The 19,369-nt window shown below is 45.2% G+C and overlaps 1 long non-coding RNA gene across 2 annotated transcripts; it reads right to left on the bottom strand.

The window, feature by feature from the left end:
- Nucleotides 1-1,924: 1,924 nt before the first annotated feature.
- Nucleotides 1,925-18,946, bottom strand: LOC308570426. Of its 2 annotated transcripts, XR_014001167.1 has the most exons (4): nt 18,856-18,946; nt 8,756-9,011; nt 5,696-5,807; nt 1,925-2,686 (listed from the first exon to the last, which is right to left on the bottom strand). It is a non-coding gene; the product is annotated as an uncharacterized lncRNA (long non-coding RNA). The 2 variants fall into 2 exon arrangements; XR_014001168.1 differs by lacking the exon at nt 1,925-2,686 and having other exon boundaries at nt 5,442-5,807.
- Between the last annotated feature and the right edge of the window lie 423 nt (nt 18,947-19,369).

Below are 19,369 nucleotides of genomic sequence, written 5' to 3' on the forward strand. Positions count from 1 at the left end.
TGAATCCATGCAAAGGGGTGAGCTCCCATTGCTCTGTCCCAACTCCTAGCAGTTTGAAAGCATACCAGTGCAAGTAGATAAATACCGTAGGTACCGCTGTGGTAGGAAGGTAAATGGCGTTTCCATGAGCTCTGGCACTCATCATGGGGTCCCATGACGAAGAACACTTTAGTCCTGCTGTCCACATGACCTTGAAAGCTGTCTGTGGACAAACACTGGCTCCCTCAGCCTGAAGCAAGAGGCGCAACGCACCTCATAGTTACCTTTGACTGGATTTAACTGCCCTGGGGTCCTTTAACTTTACTATGTTATATATTTTTGTCTTTTTTATTGTGAACCGCCCTGTGATTACAATTCCTTGTTTAAAACATAATAGAGTCTGCAAAAATGTTGACAGCAATACTGGAAGTTCAAGACGACTAGCATGCTTTAATTTGGAAGGTGTTTTTTTTAAAACCTATTGCAATAAGCAATTCTGTAAAGAATTTGGGGGGGTAGATAGTCTATGTATTTTGCTGAAGTTCCTAGTGTTTATTTAGTACTATGAAATTATGTATCTTTTTATTAAGTATCTTGTTTTTAAGATTTCAATTTTTTGCTAATATAATATTTACTTTGACCCCCCACCCCACTTTTTCTCTATATAATCAGTAGCACTTCTCTTTGTACATTTGTTTTTTGACAACCTTTTCTGAAATTGGCTATGTAGCCATTCAAATATACAAAGAAAGGGTGCAGGACCTTAAATGTTGCAGGCTTGTTAAAATAATAATAATACCTTTATTGTCAATGTATAACCTGTGTACAATGAAATTAACCGAGCCTCCCTCCCCCCAAACACTCAGTCTCATTGCACTCTGTGCTTGTCGCACAACACACCAACCCCGAAAGTCAGTTGCACTATATTATTTTCCGTTCAGCAGCCTAACAGCCCATGGATAGAAACTGTTTTTAGCCTGTTGGTACGACTGATTCTCCTTCTATATCTCCTGCCCGAGGGTAGAAGATTAAAGAGGTGCTGGCCGGGGTGTGAATCGTCCCTGAGAATTTTTCTCGCTCTCCTAAGGCATCGATCCCTTGCGGTGTCATCTGGCGGGCTCAGGGGACAGCCCCTGACATCATGTGCTGTGTTCACCACCCTCTGTAAAGACTTTCTGTCCGTACCCCACTGTGATACAATATGAGAGGATACAATATGAGAAGGAGGTCATCAACTGTTGTTTAACATTGTTCTTTCGCAAGACCCTGAAGAAATGGAGTCTCTGTTGGGCCTTCCTAACCACCTAAGTTATATTGTTTTTCCAAGTGAGGTCTTCACTAAGGTAAACTCCCAGGGAATTTAAAGGAAGAGACTCTCTCCACACAACACGCCCCCCCCCCAATATACAACAGGGCTAGTTCCCCTCACTTCCTCCGAAAATCCAACACCGTCTCCTTTGTCTTGCTAATATTTAGGTGCAAGTTATTCTCTATGTAGATACTTTTTCAACCTCCCCCCTGTACGCTGATTCATCTCCACCTGTAATTAGACCCATTATGGTAGTATCATCTGCAAACTGAATAATTGCAGTAGATGGATCAGATGAAATGCAGTTGGATGTATACAACTGAGTACAGGTAGGGACTCAGCACACATCCCTGTGGGGTGCCAGTGCTGAGCTTCAGGGAGGTAGATGTAACAGGCCCAATCCTCACTGCTTGTGGGGTTATTAACTCTTTAGGTTATTCTAGTGCTGCAAATCTCTCATGCCTGTCAGGGGATGGGCTGGGGCTTAATGTTGCAAATGGATTGGTAACAGGTTTTTTAAAATATTTACATAATTTTTCATGGAAAGGCAAAATCTGTCTTCAAATGAGAAAAGATACTACTACTACTACTACTACTACTACTACTACTACTACTAATATCTTTATTGTCATACTGGCTGGTATTTTCATACAATTGATGCCATGTGGACTTTGCAACAAAAGGGGGGGCATGTATGAGGAGTGCCCATCCTAGAATAAATACTAGTATTGAAGCACCTACAATTATTAGGCCACTCTTACTGATTTGTGACCAGTGCTGCAATAGCATCAAGGAATGCTTATATCTATAGCTGGAGCCCCAGCCTAGCTGAGTGTTTTATTTTGTAGGATATTTAGCTTCCTACACTAGCCCTGAATGTCAGACTAACAGCCCTGCAATATGTCCTGTTTTGAGTTATTTATTTCCTATCATATGTGTTCATTTGATAATGATGTAGTAAATGAATGCTTTAAATTCTTTTTGAGTGAAGACTTTGCAGAAGGATTGATATATAGATTTTATTTTACTGGAGACTGAACACTGATATACTAATAAGCATGAATCCAATAACATTGTAACTTCTTTGGAAGTCCTAATTTGGAAATACATTCAACTTAGCTTGCTCAGTTACATTCTTTAATATTGGCTAAATAGTCAGGAAAAGCCATTGCTATGATTCTTGCAACATGGGACTTTAGTCTATGTTGAGTTGTATTAGAGATTCAATCCCAATTACTTGGTTTCCTCTAGGAGCCTGTGGCTTCGTCTGTGGCTCATGTTCACTGTTGGTGGTCTTGCTGTAAAAGCACATTCTTTGTGGAAACAGATTGCTGACTGCCGACTTTCAGTTTTTTCTTGTGCTGAAGGCAGGTTTGTTTTGAGGGCTGATACAGATCCCTTTGAAGCAAAAAAGGGGGAAAATTGTATTTTTTCCCTTTTGTATTTACTTTAATATAAATTTGATTGACTCCTTGCTGATATTGTCAGTAAGACTCTCTGTATACAGTTGAAATCAAAATTATTCAATCCCCATTGCAAATGTTTATTATCAATATTTACAGACTTGTTATTTATTATTATTTGAATTTATATACCACCATAGACGCGGGTGGCGCTGTGGGTTAAACCACAGAGCCTAGGACTTGCCGATCAGAAGGTTGGCGGTTCAAATCCCCGCGATGGGGTGAGCTCCCGTTTCTCGGTCCCTGCTCCTGCCAACCTAGCAGTTCGAAAGCACATCAAAGTGCAAGTAGATAAATAGGTACCGCTCCGGCGGGAAATTAAACGGCGTTTCCATGCGCTGCTCTGGTTCGCCAGAAGCGGCTTGGTCATGCTGGCCACATGACCCAGAAGCTGTACGCCGGCTCCCTCGGCCAATAAAGCGAGATGAGCGCCGTAACCCCAGAGTTGGTCATGACTGGACCTAACGGTCAGGGGTCCCTTTACCTTTACCTATATACCCACAGGTCTCAGCTGTTTACAATGAGCAAATTAAGCAAAATCAATTGAAATACCTCAATATTTCAAGTGGTTTCACCCAAATTCAGCTGACAATGCAACTTATACTGGCTTCTCCAGTCTCACTATTATCCAACCCCCTGAATAGAATCCCTCACAACAGCACAAATACAACAGGTGTTGTCTCAAGAACACCTGGTGCAAGTAATCAAGGGCTTCATTAGTTGCACCAGGTGTGCTTGAGCTGGAACACATGAAATACCTGAACTGACTAGGGGTTTGCTGAGTGTCAAATTTGGCTGCATGTTAGAAATATGGCTACGTCAAGAGAATGGTCTAAGAAGGTAAGAGAAGAGATCATTGCCCTTCACAAACAAGGAGCAGGATACAAGAAGATAGTGAAGGCACTGGATGTTCCTAGAGACACTGTTGGAAGCATAGTTCACAAGTACAAAGTTAAAAGAACAGTGATTACACCAGTGTTTCCCAACCTTTTTTGGGCAAAGGCACACTTGTTTGATGAAAAAAATCTCGAGGCACACCACCATTACGGCCCCGTGACGTCAGCGTGCAGCGTCACGCCGGGAGGGACGCACGAAAGTGTAAGTTTCAATTTTTTTCCCTCCCCCTTGCCGGGGAACCTCCAAGCTTTGGGTGTGGAGGGGGAGGAGGCAGCAAAGCGAGGGACTGAGGGACTCCTCCAACGACAAGGGTTGGGGAAGAAGAGAAAGGGCTATTCCGCTCCAATCCTTTCTGAAGGAGCTGAGGGTGGGGGTCCTCCGGCACCTTCGGCGAAACGGCGCCGGCCCAGAGCGCTTCTAGGAGGCTGCCTTTGTACGCGACGTAAAGCCCTCTTTCCCTCCCTCCAGCCCCGTGTCACCTGTGGAAAAGGGGGCTGGATCCAGTGACGCAACTCGGAAAACTGTTAGGGAAGCCAGAGCAGGAAAGTGAGTGGGGGGCGGCGGCGCCGCTTTAACCCACGTTTCCTTTTTGAAAGAGAAACTTAAGACTAGATGACCCTTGGGACCCCTGCCAACTCTACAGTTCTATGGCCCTTTGTGGAGGGGGGGCAGCACCTGGAAAGACGGGCTAGGGGATAATTGGGGCGGCCGCCTTAGGCACACCAGAAGCGAAGCACGTCCTGAGCTACAAAAACAAACCCAATTCCTGCCTCGTTTTTTGCAGTTTCTGCAAAGCAAGGGAGTCTCCCCCGCCTCCATTCCTCGGTGCCTCCTCCTCCCCCTGCTCCCCACTACGGGTCTCCCCTGCACTTGGCCAGGCCGCCTCGCCCTCCTTCCTTTCCCAGAGCAGTGGCTCAGAGCGCCTCCTTGCACCGCAGGTACACTCCGTGGGGAGGGGAGGGAGCGGAAGCCCAGACCAGCCCCCAACCCGCTTAGTCCGACCCCTCAAACCTTCCCAAAATAAGAACTCTGTGTTCTACAACGTAGAGGAAGCTGATGCAACGTGGAGGCAGACCCCGGCTGGCGTGTGTTAGAGCAGTGTTTCCCAACCTTTTTTGGACTCGCCCGCCTCCCTCCAGGCAACATCTCGCGGCACACCAGGCAACATCTCGCGGCACACTAGTGTGCCGCGGAACACCGGTTGGGAAACACTGGATTACACTACCTGAATGGGGCAGAAAAAGGAAGCTATCTGCATGTCAGGGACTGGGCAGAGGAGGAATGGTGGAGACCACCTCCCCAACCTGACCCTTCCAGAGAAGAGGAAGACAGTTTAGAATTACAGCAGGGGTTTGGGTTGAGGGAGGTCACAGCTCAGAGGCAGATGAAGGGAAAAGTTGGGAAATAATGGGAGAGTAGGAGGAAGAGGAAGCACCAGGGTGGCGACAGCTGACGGACACAGTGTCTTCAGAAAGCACTCCAGTCCCCCCGCCAAATCCCGGCAAGCTTTGAAAGTGGGAGAGCAAAGATCTCAAAGACAGAGGGCACTTGTCAGCACCCGTAGAAAGGATGGCAAATGAGGAAGTGGGAGAAACAGGGGTGGAGATTCACTTGGGACAATGCCATTATCCAAGAAGCCTCTCTCTGTAAATACTGTGGATGGTAAGAACATTCCTTGTCTTTGTACGTTCCAGGGCAACCAGCCAGGGGAGTTGCTGGCAGCAGCCTGACACTTGAGGCAGAAACCTGATTTCAGAGAAAACCCCTCAAGTGGCTCCAAAAGAGCTGCAGCAGACACTGAGGTTTCAGTGAGCACAGTAAGGCGCATACTAAATGCAGAAGGTTTCCATGCAAGAACTCCAAGATGTACTGACCCCAAAGTACAAGAAAAGTTGGCTCCAATATGCTCAAATAAATAAGCCACAGAAGTTTGGGATTCTGTTCTGTGGAGCAATGATACAAAATTGGAATTTTTTGGTCTCATGGATCAGCACTATGTCTGCAGGAAGAAGAATGAAGCATATGCTGAAGAGAACACTTCACCTACAGTGAAGCATGGTGGTGGCTCAGTGATGCTCTGGGGCTGCTTTGCATCCTCTGGTACTGGAAACTTGCAGCATGAGGAAGGCAGGCAGGATTCATTGAAGAATCGGAAAAGCCTAGGAGGAAACATCACACCATCTGTGAGAAAGCTGAAGACTGGAGTCATTGGACCTTCCAACAGGACAATGATCCCAAGCATACCTCAAATACCACCAAGACTTGATTGAAGTAGTTCTGGAAGGTTCTACAGTGGCGAATGATAATACAGTCGTACCTTGGAAGTCAAATGGAATATGTTCTGGAAGTCCGTTTGACTTCCAAAATGTTTGGAAACAAAAGTGCAGCTTCTGATTGGCTGCAGGAAGCTCCTGCAGCCAATTGGAAGCCCCGGAAGCCCTGTTGGACGTTTGGCTTCCAAAAATAATTTCAATTTCAACTCTGTGTGTGTAACTATATAATAATAACTACTTTCATATAATTTGTCTACCTTTAAAATCCATTTAAATTAAAGCTATCTAGCTAAAGCTGGCTGGGTGCACATTGCCAGCTTGAGACACAGATGGGTTGTTCTTTTTCTCAGGTTGGATCAATTTTGTGGCACCAGGTTGAAACAGATGAGGTTCTGCTGGCTTCATATTTCAATGTGTGTGCTGTATAAGTCCACCAAAGAACAAATATTGTTTGCTAACAAGAGGCTTCAAAAGCCTTGATGAACTGCACGATAGCCTTGTGTGCGTCACTCTAGAGACCCCGTGCCCCTAGTTTTGCAACAATTCCATGAATCCTTGACCTGTGCTGCTGAAGACCCTAATAAATCTGTTATGATTGGCCTGAGCAGACTAAAGAAAGAAAGAGTTATGTCCATGCAGTGCTGCTCCCTTTCACTGTACATTTTGGAGGTGTTTTATTGTGGAATACAAATTGCATTTTCCTTATGGAAGGACAACAATTTCTATGGATAATTGTCTTAGACTTGCAACAGAGAAAAAATAAGAATGTCATCCAGTCTAGTTACATATCTATCCTAGAAAGAAGACTGCTGTTGAAATGAAATGCTTCCCCTTGGAATAATAATGAATATTGCAAATAAAATCACTTTAAACCAGCATGTTTAGCAAGGAGATGAAATCTATTGGGTGATTGGAAGCATCTCTTGGACAGGATTTATAGCTTGGAGATTACATGGTTAGTCACTCTTTAGAATGGATTCAGATTGCCATTTACCAAATGGTAGCTTACTGTGATGTGCAAGTAGCCACTTGGTAGACCAGGATATCTCTATTTATTCTGCTCAGCAGTAAGGTGTGATAAAATCATTTCCTGGATCTACTCTTAGTCTTCCCATTTCGTATCTGACATTTGGAAATATAATTATTTCCAGTTGCTATATAGTTGCTATATACACTTTAAGAAGAACTAATCGTGCCCTTACAAATGCAACAGCTTGCCATTATAGCCCCAGTCAAAATAAATGTAGTTATGATTAACCCAGGACCCATGGTTTTCAACTGGATTCAGTCACAACGTATTTTGTTGCATTCCTGAAGAAAATGAAATATTGATCCTCTCAAAAGAGGTCTTTTCCATTTCTGTAGATTACAGTGGGGATTTTAATTCACAGATTTCAGGATTGTGCAGCTGTTATATATTAGCTATTCAGTATACACTAATTTTATTGAAACACAAAAATGATCTGGTTTTCATTTATGTTTGTTTTGGTAATTTTTGTTCTGGTATCATTTCAACTATGCACAATCAACAAAACAGCTCACACTCATAAATCATTTTCAACATTATCTGACTTCTTTGGGCAGGCACAGAGTAGGTTCAGCATAAGGCATAACTAATTTAAAATATATCTAGTTTAAAAATATTAAATTCAGTTTTTGAACTTATAAGGTGGCCATATGCATTCCCTTAAAGGTTAAATATCACCTTTTTGAGAGGAGGATATTTAAACTGGGGACATGGTGCAGATTCAAAATATAAATGCACACACACGGGCACAATTTTCTGTTTTATTTGGGGACTCTGAAACTGCTTTGAAATAACAATAAAAAAAGAAAAGTAAGTGATCCCACCAAAATGGCCTCTCGGTCTTAGTCAAATTTGCCTATTTGGGAAAATTCATTTGATCAACAGTTTCCAAAGAGGTCCACCCTGCTCAGGCCATTTCAGTGAGTACACACAGGAACTCAAATGCTAGAAAGGAACATATTCTTCCAGTCAGGACCAAACTGTTCATTACATTGCTCAAGAGTTTTAAATCACATGCTTAGGACTGGGCACGTTGCTTTCTTAACTGGGAGATTTTTCAGCAGGAAAATGGCACAAAAAGGAGGAGTTAATTCTTCTCTCATCATACAGCAGTCCTGGTCCAGATTAAGGTACCCTGCAACTACTTTTTGTTAATAAGGAGACATGCCCAATCCTAAGCAAGTGTTTAAACATCCTCCTAATGTAACATAATTTGGCCCCCGTTCTAGCTGTTCAAGCACACAAAGTGAGAATCTCAGACAGACAAATAACTGGACATACCATGAGCAATGGGGCAGACTATTGGTTTGAATAGAGCTGAGCAGAACAACAGTTAATGGTGTGAGATGTGAGCAGGGAAGTCCTGGATCAAATGTCACCTCAGCTGTGAACACATCTGGTGTAGGCACACAGTTCTCTCTGAACCTCAGACCCACCCCACAAAAGAGGGGAAATAATACATGACCCCTCCCCGTGACAAGGTGGTTGGGGATAATAAAGTGCTCAGAAGCACTCTATAAATGCTACATATCACTGTGTGACTTCTGTGGAAAGAGCCCACATCTCATCCAATTGAATGAGATTGTCCCAAGCATATTAGCACCCAACTGGTGTTGGGGGGGTGGGGGGTGGGATCTTTTTCTTTTGCCTTCTCAGGCTCCAGCCATCTGCTCTCTCAACTATTGCTCAATACTTAAACTGCCAGAACCATTCTGAATAGTTGTCATTCTGGCCAATATCACTCTAGGAGGCTGTGTGTTGCAATAATTCCTATTCCCACCTAATGACTGAAAAACAAACATCCTACCCCTTCACTGAGTGTGCTGCTTTGAACAGGGTGGCGGTCCTACTGTATCTCCCCATCCCAGGCAGAGTCCAAAACATTTAGAGCCTCTTCACCGGAAGCAAAGTTTAAAAGTTCAGTATGGAGGCTGTAAATGAAGTGGGTAAGAACACTGCTGGCTCTTCATTGCGTACCCTCAAACTGGATGATCAGAAGGAAACCTTTCTGATTCCCCCTGTGATCTTTCTGAGTGCTTCATGCAGCCGTGTCTCTCTCTCCCCTGTGTAGGAAAAAGGAAGCAAAGAGAATGTGGCTGGCTCAGGAGATCTATGCAGAAGCACACATGGAGCCGACATTGTCCACACTCCCTTAAATGAACATAGCAAGTTAACATTTAACGTTAACTCAAATTCTAAGGAACTAGTCAGTTATAAATCTTTGGGATGATTTATCTTTTCCAGGCTTTGCTCGTTGTAGCCACTGTTGGCACACATAATGCAAACTCTAAATCAGTCATTTTAATTGACTCCTTATAGGAGTGGAATAAAAAGACAGAAAACAGGTTTAAAGAGACTTGAAATTGGTTTCAGAAAGGTTTTGCTTCTCATCCATTGTTCTTTTGTTACTCAAGTCAAAAAAGTTTTTGAAAAAGAATAAAAACATGTAAAGCCTGTTTACTAAAGGTACAGTATATGGAACAAATGGCCAGACTGTGAGTAGCAAATCCTTTTAAACTGCATAAAAAAATTCTGTGTAAAAAACTGAGAATTGCTTCCAGACAGTCACTATTTTGGGGTGAGATCCAATCACATCTTGGCAAATGCAGGTCACACAACTAATGCTGATTCAGTGCTCTTGTGCAACAAACTTGCTCCCCCCTCCCGACCTTTTGTGATAAGGAAACTGATGAGAAAATATACTGGAAAGCATAGGAGAGCAATTAAATATTCCAAGACAGTCTCAAACCAACAATGAAGGAATTTTAAGTTTACAGAGAAAGTCCATGATGCAGCAAAGCAGATGTATTTATTTTTATCCCTATAAAAAAATGTAAGGCACCCAAATATAAACAAAACATGTTAAATTGTCTGTGGGTACCATGCATAAGAAATGGAAACAATGCCATTTTAAAAGTGATAAAACATTAGCTTTGATAGTAGGAAAAGCAAGTGCTCTGTCATAAAATGATCTGTCACTTTAGAAGGCAATTACTAGACATACAATATTACTTATAGCTGTTTCTTCATTGATTTCCTCTCCGTTGTTCATGTAGACTATATGCGTATCTCATAGTGCATGGAGGATTTAAGTACCTCAACACCAGACAACACAAGACAACATATAGGGGCTGCCTAAAGGCATTCAACAAGAACTTAGGAAACAGAAGCCTCTCAGTCTTAGCTGGCTTGAGCGAACAGCCGTGGTCAAAATGTCAGTGTTACCACGGACGCGGACTTATAAAAAATATTGGGGGGGCCCGGGAAAGCTCATGAATAATAAATAAGCTCATGAATATGCAAATAAAGTGGCGCCGCCTCCTCGTGAGCGAATAGCGCCTATTAATCAGCTCCGAAGGAAATTAGGTGGAGCTTTTGCTCGGGAGGGAGGGCAGGAGACATGCAGCCCGATCCTGTGCATTTTGGGCTGGGGGAGGGGCGGCGATGGCGCTCTGCTGGAGGGGCGCCGGAGATTATTGGGGGGGCAGAGCCCCCCCAAACGAATTTTTGAGGGGGCTTGGGCCCCCTCAAGCCCCATGGAGTCGGCGCCTATGAGTGTTACCTAAGTTCTTTTTTCCTCCTTCAAGTTTTGCCTATCCTTTCAGCTAAAGAGATGTCAAAACAAACTCAATGCATTTGTGTCAGAAGGCAACAAATCTAGGAGAAGCAACAAAACTCTCCACATAGAACAAAAGGAGGAATGGGAATGCCTAACTTAACATTTAAAAAGATGTTAAAATATAGCATTCTTGCTCAGGTTGATGGGAGAAGAGATTACTAAAGTAGACCAAATATTATTTATGTATGCCACCAATGCGGCAAGAATTTTGTTAGCCCAAAGATGGAAATTACAAGAATTACCAATGGTTGAGGAGTGGCAGATGAAGATGATTGAATATGCGGAGTTGGCCAAATTGACTGTGAGGATCCAGAACCAAGGCGACCAGAAATTCCAGAGAGATTGGAGTAAATTTACTGAGCATTTAAGAGGCTATTGTAAAAAGTTGAAGACACTAGCAGGACTGACATAAATCCTGCAGCACAGTGTAATAATAATATCTGACCATAGAAGGATTTGATACGTATCAAAGGACAGAAACTGACAATAGAAAGGCGTGTACAATTTATGAGGAAGCCGGAAACCAGTTGAAGGGAGGGAGGGAAGTCACGAGCTCAGGGGAGCAAATGCATTTGATTGATTATTGTAATGTTGTTATATTTTATGTTTTATTAAAGAAAATAATAATTATATTAAAAAATAAACTATGCTGCTTTTCAAATTAAATCCTTGATCCCATTGCTCAGGGGGAGCCCTGGGGTTCAACTCAAGATGGTCTCTTCCACACCTTAATGGGAGCCTGCCCTTTCTTACCTTTGTCCTTGAAGGCGGTAAAGGAAAATAGACAATCCATTTACTACTGTAGATCAGTACTTATGTGTGGAGAACATGGAGCAAAACACTGGCCCCTGACCCTGAACCACTGATCCTGGATCATTCAGCTTTCAGACACACAGATAAATATTAACAGTTCAAGGATCTGAAGGACATAGGCATTTCTACAATCCGTGACCTGCTTCCCATAGGGACAGCAATTTCCAAAGAGGAACTGCAAGGAAAATTAAAAGGCACTCATATTACCTGGTTTCAGGTAGCCCAGACTCATTCTTTTGCACCCTCTTTGGAGTGCAGGGGAGACGGCCTAGCATACTTGCTTTGTTTGAATCCTTATGAATCAGGATGACCTGAAGGGGGCTGTTTCCCAAATATTAGATCATGAAGTGGGGGATGCTAGAGGCCTTCAAACTGTATGGGAATCAGACTTAGGTCACCCAGTTGAAGATCACAAATGGGAGGGTATCAGGACCACTATCCCGCTCAAACCCATCTCTGCTCGCTTACAGGAGGCCTTGCTCAAAGGTCATTCTCTGATGGCACTGGATGCCAGTTAGGGTGGCAAAAATTAATCCCTCCCTTTCCCCTTTATGTTGGAAGGGCTGTGGAAAGCTTGGCTAATTTATTCATGTTTGGTGGGACTGTCCTCATATTAAGAACTTTTGGAATAGTGTATTCTCCATTATATCTGCAATTACAGGCCAATCCCTTTTCTCTAAATCCTGTCTTAGTCCTATCTTTGGACCTAGACTTAGGTTCCACCCTGCACCACAGCCAACTAGTAGAGTTCTTACTGATTGCAGCATGATTATCAATAGCTCAGCAATGGAAGAACCAGAACATAACCCCCCTGAACATATGAGAAAATAATATATGGGATATAGCAATGTCTGAGTGTCTCACCAGACGCAGGAGGGCAATTAAAGGCATAACAAATAGTGACACCTGCCAAGAAATGTGGACCCCTTTCTTTAACTATGTTAATGACCAAAATCAAGACCTTCTTATACCAGCTCAATATTCTCAGTGGAGAGATATAATTGCATTTGAATTTGCATCCCCAAATTATGCATCTATAACGTTGTTAGACTTTAAGTTGCTGCAAAGGACTCTATTGATTTTGCTGCAACATGGCTACTGCTTTGGAAGAATATATAACCAAGGAGTTCTCTCCCCTTTCAAGCAGCACAATTAACAAGGGAACTCCAAAAGGCTGGATTTTTGCCTCTACAATAAGAATAAGAATGTTTTTGATTTTGCTGCTTCTTTTACCTGTGCTAAGCAAATGCACATCAATAAATGTGGATTGAAACATGTTCTCGTCTGCCTTTTATGATGCACTGATTGCTATGTATTTAGTTTATGATGCTTTGTTATGACTTTTGTTCTTGACAAATATATTCATTCAGCCAGTTAAAAGTAAACAACAGCCTTTTTTTGATGCACGAAGAACTGGGGCAGAATGCAACTGCAGGTAAAGACCTTGGTGAAACTTTACTTGTGATTCCTCAAGTTTCATTGAACTAAAAACCAGTAAAACTAACAACCTACAATGATGTAATGATTGCAAAGCTAGGTAATCATTAACAGCATCAGCAATGTTTGGTCATTACATTACTAACAGCAGTGTGTCTGCCACACTGCTGCAACTGAGGTGGTGGGAGTTGGGGGTGTTCCATGCCTTCTCAGAAGACACTGAGCAAGAAGCATCAAGGCCCTGTGGATAATGTTAATAACTTGTTTGTACCATTTCCATGAACAGGCATAAGAATTCCCCTTTAAGGGTTGTTTCCACACCAGCTGTTTAGTCTGGAATTGAGAAGAGCAATTCACTCATTTATCAGGGAGACAAACTACTGCTTTCCAGTGTTTTCTACAGTGTCATCCTGTCCTTTTTTTAAAAAAACACCCAGGCTGTTGCAATTTTTCTGACTTTGAATAGATTTTCAGCAGCAATCTGTTCCATGCAGGATTTACATAGTGTGCATATCCACTGTATACGAGCCCTGCTGGATCAGACCAAAGGCCTTTCTCACCCTGCATATTGCTTCCCACAATAGCCAATCAGATGCCTGCTATTGTTTCCCTGCAACTTGTATTCAGGGACACTGCCTATGATCTTGGAAACTGCATAGAGCTATTATGACTCATTATTATAAATCAGAGTTGGAATTAATCTAGTCCAACGAATGCTACTTTTCTAGAAAAAGAGGTGCTGGAATTCACCATGAACACCTTCCTTTTAAAATTGCAATGGTGCTGAGCTGAGATGCTAGAAATGAGTTCTGGCAAGTTCCTGGCTGAATAAAAGCCTTGAACCCTCTTCAATGCAGGAATATGCAGGTGGCCCATATGGGAATCAGACCCACAACCTCGGCATTTTATCAGCACCATGCTCTAACCAAATGCGTTAACAGACGCTTTAAAGCCATGAAAGTTGTGGTAGTAAATCCCCCTGTTTACCTTGGTGCTGTATGAAGAAGTACTTCCTTTTGCCTTTCCTGAGTCTTCCACCATCCAGCGTCACAAAATTATAGAATTGTAGATTTAGAAGGGACACCAAGGGTCATCCAGTCCAACCCCCTGGATGACTCCAGGTAAGACATGTGGAAAAGCATTCTCTCTCTCTCTCTCTCCACCCCCACCCCCATATATGTATAATTGTATACACCTCTATCATGTGCCCCCATCCCTCTCTACGCATCACTTTCCTTAACGAAAATCATCAAGCATTGCAACCCTTCCTTGTAGACTACTTGCTCCAGTTCCCTGATCATTACTGCATCATTTCCACATCTACAAAATCATTTTTTCAGGTGTGATAGCCAGAATTGTACACAGTATTTGAAGAGTGATCATAGAATCATAGTGATGGTAGATTTTGTAGGGTCCACATTTAAAGCAAACTAACACAACACTTCCAGGTCAAATACATGGATGAAAAGAGTGTTATGCTTGCATTTCTACACTTCTTCAAAGTTTGCAATAAAACTATTGATTAAAAAATTGAGGAATGGGGGAATTTACCCTCGAATTAGCAGCGAAGATTTCCACTCCCTGCCCCTTCTGTTTAAGAGAGAGCATGCATGGGCTTCTCTTTGCAAACAGACCTTTCCCCCATTTGAGCAGACGATGAGCAGGAAAATGCATTGTGATTGAAGAAGAGCTTCCAGAACACACTTTGCAGCCGCTGTGTAGATACAAGAACAGGAACTACAGCTATTGCTAAACTGGCAAAACTAGGCTGCTCCCTGTCTGTTGTTTTCTAATAAATTTTCCTTTTAAAAGGAAAATATCCTTTTGCCTGCTTCCTGACACAGTCTTTGCACTGAGGGAAATTGCATGACATTTGTGAACATTAAGATTGTGGTAGACAACACAAGAGATACAAGAAATCTCTGCCTAGAATTGTCTCCCACAGCTTGTCACAAAGCAAGCAGAATGGAGCTTCCCCAATATCTGAGGCACTGATAAAGCTACAGTTGTAGCCTCCACCCCCATCCCATTTCCAAATGAGGCACTGGGAAGGAGACAGACCCCACAACATGTTCCCCTTCTCATGTTATACTCACAAGGAGAGAGTAGGCGTGAAGCTCAGTTGGACCTGATCCTCTTCCTGATGGGTTTCCAAGAGGATTGGGCATCTGAAAGCAACTCCTCTCTGTTCCTGTTCCAATTTCTATGAGTGACTATGCGCCAAAGGTGCACATTTGCGGAAATACTCATAATATGAAATGTAATACCAGCAGTACATAGGCCTTTTTATTCAGAGCAAGTTCTTGAGACCAGGCAGCATAAACCTGTTTTGTTTCTTTCAGCATCTAGAATCAAATGTTGAATTAACACTGAATTTAACTCAGGAAGTATATGTGCATGTGTTTGCTGTCTGTGGTTGTTACAGCTTCTTTCCTTTGCTGGGTTTTTAGTTGGGGGGGGGGGAGTTGTGGTATGACTTGATAGATGTTTTTAAAATTGTGATGGATTCCCCTGGGGATGGATTCCCCTGGGGGAAAATGCATTCCTTTACACCAGTAGTGAGGAGCTTTTGGCCTATGTGCTGCACATAAATTTTGGTCTAATTTCATGCAATCTGTCAGACTAGCCCACTCTTGCTCTGGACCACTCCTCTGTGAATTGCTTCCTTTTCTACAAATGCATCTTGCGTTTGTGTTGAGTATGTGTGTGTAAGAGAGAGGGAGGAAGACAGTGGGGAGGAGACTGGGATGCTACAGAGAGAGAGAGAGAGAGAGAGAGAGAGAGGGGGGGGGGCACAGGAAGGGTGAGAAAGGTTACCTTTAAGTGACTGTGTTACTCTACACCAGTGTTTCCCAACCTTTTTTGGGCAAAGGCACACTTGTTTGATGAAAAAAATCTCAAGGCACACCACCATTACAGCCCCGTGACGTCAGCGCACAGCGTCACGCCAGGAGGGACGCACGAAAGTGTAAGTTTCAATTTTTTTCCCTCCCCCTTGCCGGGGAACCTCCAAGCTTTGGGGGTGGGGGGGGAGGAGGCAGCAAAGCGAGGCAGGAAGGAGAGCGCGGCTTGGCTGGGTGAGCTTTGGCAGGGGCAGGGAATGAGAGCCGCGAGGCGGGCGCTGCGGACGGAGGCGCTGCCCGCCGAGCTCGCAGGCAGCCAGGCAGGCAGACGGCGAGAGCCCCGCGCTGGGCGGCCTCTCCTCGCCGCCCTGCCTCTCGCCGCCCGACTCGCCCGCCTCCCTCCAGGCAACATCTCGCGGCACACCAGGCAACACCTCGCGGCACACTAGTGTGCCACGGAACAGTGGTTGGGAAACACTGCTCTACACAAAGGAGGATCAGAAGGCATAACATGATCTACTGAAAGTGATTTATAGTAGATGGGCAATGGTTTTTAACTTCCAATTGTGTAATAGCAGCAGCTGCAACAAAAAGGCTTTCCTCCCTAAATCAGACTGATTGTTAATATGCTATAGGGATGCTTAAAAGCACTACCACGGGTGCTCACTCCACCACTGCCTTGCTTTTTAATCAGATTGTTTACTATTCCAGAATTTTATTCAGAAATTTTCTTTAAAGAGATGGCAAAGTATTGTAATTTGACCTGAAGGTGCTGCTGTGCAATGCCAGGTCAATGACTGGTAAGACCACTGCCATCCACGACCTGATTGTGGATGGAGGACTTGACCTGGCATGTGTAACAGAGACTTGGTTGGATGAAACGGATGGGCCTGTTCTTGCTGCCGCTTGTCCACCAGATTTCTCTTACGCACAGCAACCCAGGTCACATGGGCAGGGAGGGGGTTTACAGTGATTTTCAGGAAGTCATTAGCTTGCATCAGGCGTCCTATTGGGAAGACCCAGTTCTCTGAGTGCATGTTCTGGAAGTTGGGCAATAGGGGCAGTACAGGACTCCTTTTGGTGTACCGGCCTCCCCGCTGCACCAAGGATTCCCTGCCCGAGCTGCTTCAGGTGTGGCGGATGTTCTCCTGGAGACACCTAGTTTGGTTGTCCTTGGGGATTTTAACATCCATGCCGACACAACTTACAAGGGACTGCTTGGGACTTCGTGGAAAGCATGGCCTCCATGGGGCTGTCCCTGAATAAGTTTGGCCCAACCCATAGCCGCGGACATGCCTTGGACCTGGTGTTCACCTCTACTGACATGGGTGATCTGACATTAAGTAAAAGTGAAACAAAAGAAGTGCCATGGTTGGATCACTTCCTGGTGCAACTGGACTTCTCCGCAACCCTTCCCCTCTGCAGGGAGGTGGGACCGATTCGGATGGTCTGCACCCGCCACTTAATGGTTCCAGAGAGTGGTAGGGGCAGTTCCTCCACTGCGAGAAGCCAAGTTACAGGGAACCAGGCAGAGGGCCTTCTCAGTAGTGGCACCCGCCCTGTGGAATGCCCTCCCACCAGATGTCAAAGAGAAAAACAACTACCAGACTTTTAGAAGACATCTGAAGACAGCCCTGTTTAGGGAAGCTTTTAATGTTTGACAGACTATTGTATTTTAATATTTTGTTGGAAGCCACCCAGAGTGGCTGGGGAAGCCCAGCCAGATGGTCGGGGTATAAATAAATTATTATTATTATTATTGGGACGCGGGTGGCGCTGTGGGTAAAAGCCTCAGCGCCTAGGGCTTGCCAATCGAAAGGTCGGCGGTTCGAATCCCCGCGGTGGGGTGCGCTCCCATTGCTCGGTCCCAGCGCCTGCCAACCTAGCAGTTCGAAAGCACCCCTGGGTGCAAGTAGATAAATAGGGACCGCTTACTGGCGAGAAGGTAAATGGCGTTTCCGTGTGCTGCGCTGGCTCGCCAGATGCAGCTTTGTCATGCTGACCACGTGACCCGGAAGTGTCTCCGGACAGCGCTGGCCCCCGGCCTCTTAAGTGAGATGGGCGCACAACCCTAGAGTCTGTCAAGACTGGCCCATACAGGCAGGGGTACCTTTACCTTTATTATTATTATTATATAACCAGTGAAGGTGGTGAAGGTCCTATGTGAGTGCCTGGAGGCAGTTGGAGGATGGAAGGCAGCTAACAGATTGAGGTTGAAGCCTGACAAGACAGAAGGACTGTTTTTGGGGGACAGGGGGCGGGCAGGTGTGGAGGACTCCCTGGTCCTGAATGGGGTAACTGTGCCCCTGAAGGACCAGGTGCGCAGCCTGGGAGTCATTTTGGACTCACAGTTGTCCATGGAAGCGCAGGTCAACTCTGTGTCCAGGGCAGCTGTCTACCAGCTCCATCTGGTACGCAAGCTGAGACCCTACCTGCCCGTGGACTGTCTCGCCAGAGTGGTGCATGCTCTAGATATCTCTCTCTTGGACTACTGCGCTCTACGTGGGGCTACCTTTGAAGGTGACCTGGAAACTACAATTAACCCAGAATGCAGCATCTAGACTGGTGACTGGGAGTGGCTGCCGAGACCACGTAACACCGATCTCGGAAAACCTACATTGGCTCCCAGTACGTTTCTGAGCACAATTCAAAGTGTTGGTGCTGATCTTGAAAGCCCTAAATGGCCTCGGTCCAGTAGACCTGAAGGAGCATCTCCACCTCCATCATTCTGCCTGGACACCGAAGTCCAGCTCTGAGGGCCTTCTGGCGGTTCCTTCATTGCAAGAAGTGAGGTTACAGGGAACCAGGCAGAGGGCCTTCTTGGTAGTGGCACCCTCCCTGTGGAACACCCTCCCTTCAGATGTGAAGGAAATAAGCAGCTATCCTATCTTTAAAAGACATCTGAAGGCAGCCCTGTTTAGGGAAGTTTTAAATGTTTGATGTTTTATTGTGTTTTCAATGTTTTGTTGGAAGCCGCCCAGAGTGTGGCTGGGGAGGCTTGGCCAGATAAGTAAGTAAGTAAGTAAGTAAGTAAGTAAGTAATATTATGAATTATTATTATAACTGCCCTGTGATCTTTGGATGGTGGTACATAAATTTAATAATGATGATAATAAAAGTATAAATTCTGCTTTCCAGGATGACCATGCCCAGAATGTTAGGGAGGAGGGGACAGGATGGTTAGGCGAAACTCACTTAGGGTGGCCTGAAAAGAAGCGGGCCGAAAGGCGCCAAGTAGGATGGCCGGACTGGCCTGCCTTGGAGGCGCCCCCTCGTCTCCCCGCTCGCTGCCTCCGCGTTCCCGGCGCGGCTTCCTCCTCTCCCCCATCTCCGGGGCCTGGAAAGTTGCAGCTGCAGGTCGGCGAGGCGGGGCAGCAGTCGCAGCAGCCGCCGCCGCCGATAAGGAGGACCACAGGCGGCGGCGGGGGGGGGGGAGTGCGCGTGCGCCACGCTCAGCCCAGCCGACTGGAATTTCTCGCCCTTCCCACTGGCGGCTGGCTGCGCGGGGCAGGTACGAAGCTCCACCTGAAGGCAGCGCGGAGCGAACCTCCCGGGCCGCCGCCAGCCGCGCTTCGTGCTCTCCCCCGAGTCTCCCCAGCCGCCTCCCTCCTTCCACTGCTTGGCCGGAGTCCTCAGAGGGAGCCGCTGGAGCGCTTGGAGACGCGGCGTCGACGGAGCAGGGGAGAAGTTTTGCCGGCGAGTTCCGCGC

The sequence above is a fragment of the Podarcis bocagei genome (assembly GCF_964188305.1).
Source record: "Podarcis bocagei genome assembly, chromosome: 12".
In the NCBI taxonomy this organism is placed as follows: domain Eukaryota; kingdom Metazoa; phylum Chordata; class Lepidosauria; order Squamata; family Lacertidae; genus Podarcis; species Podarcis bocagei.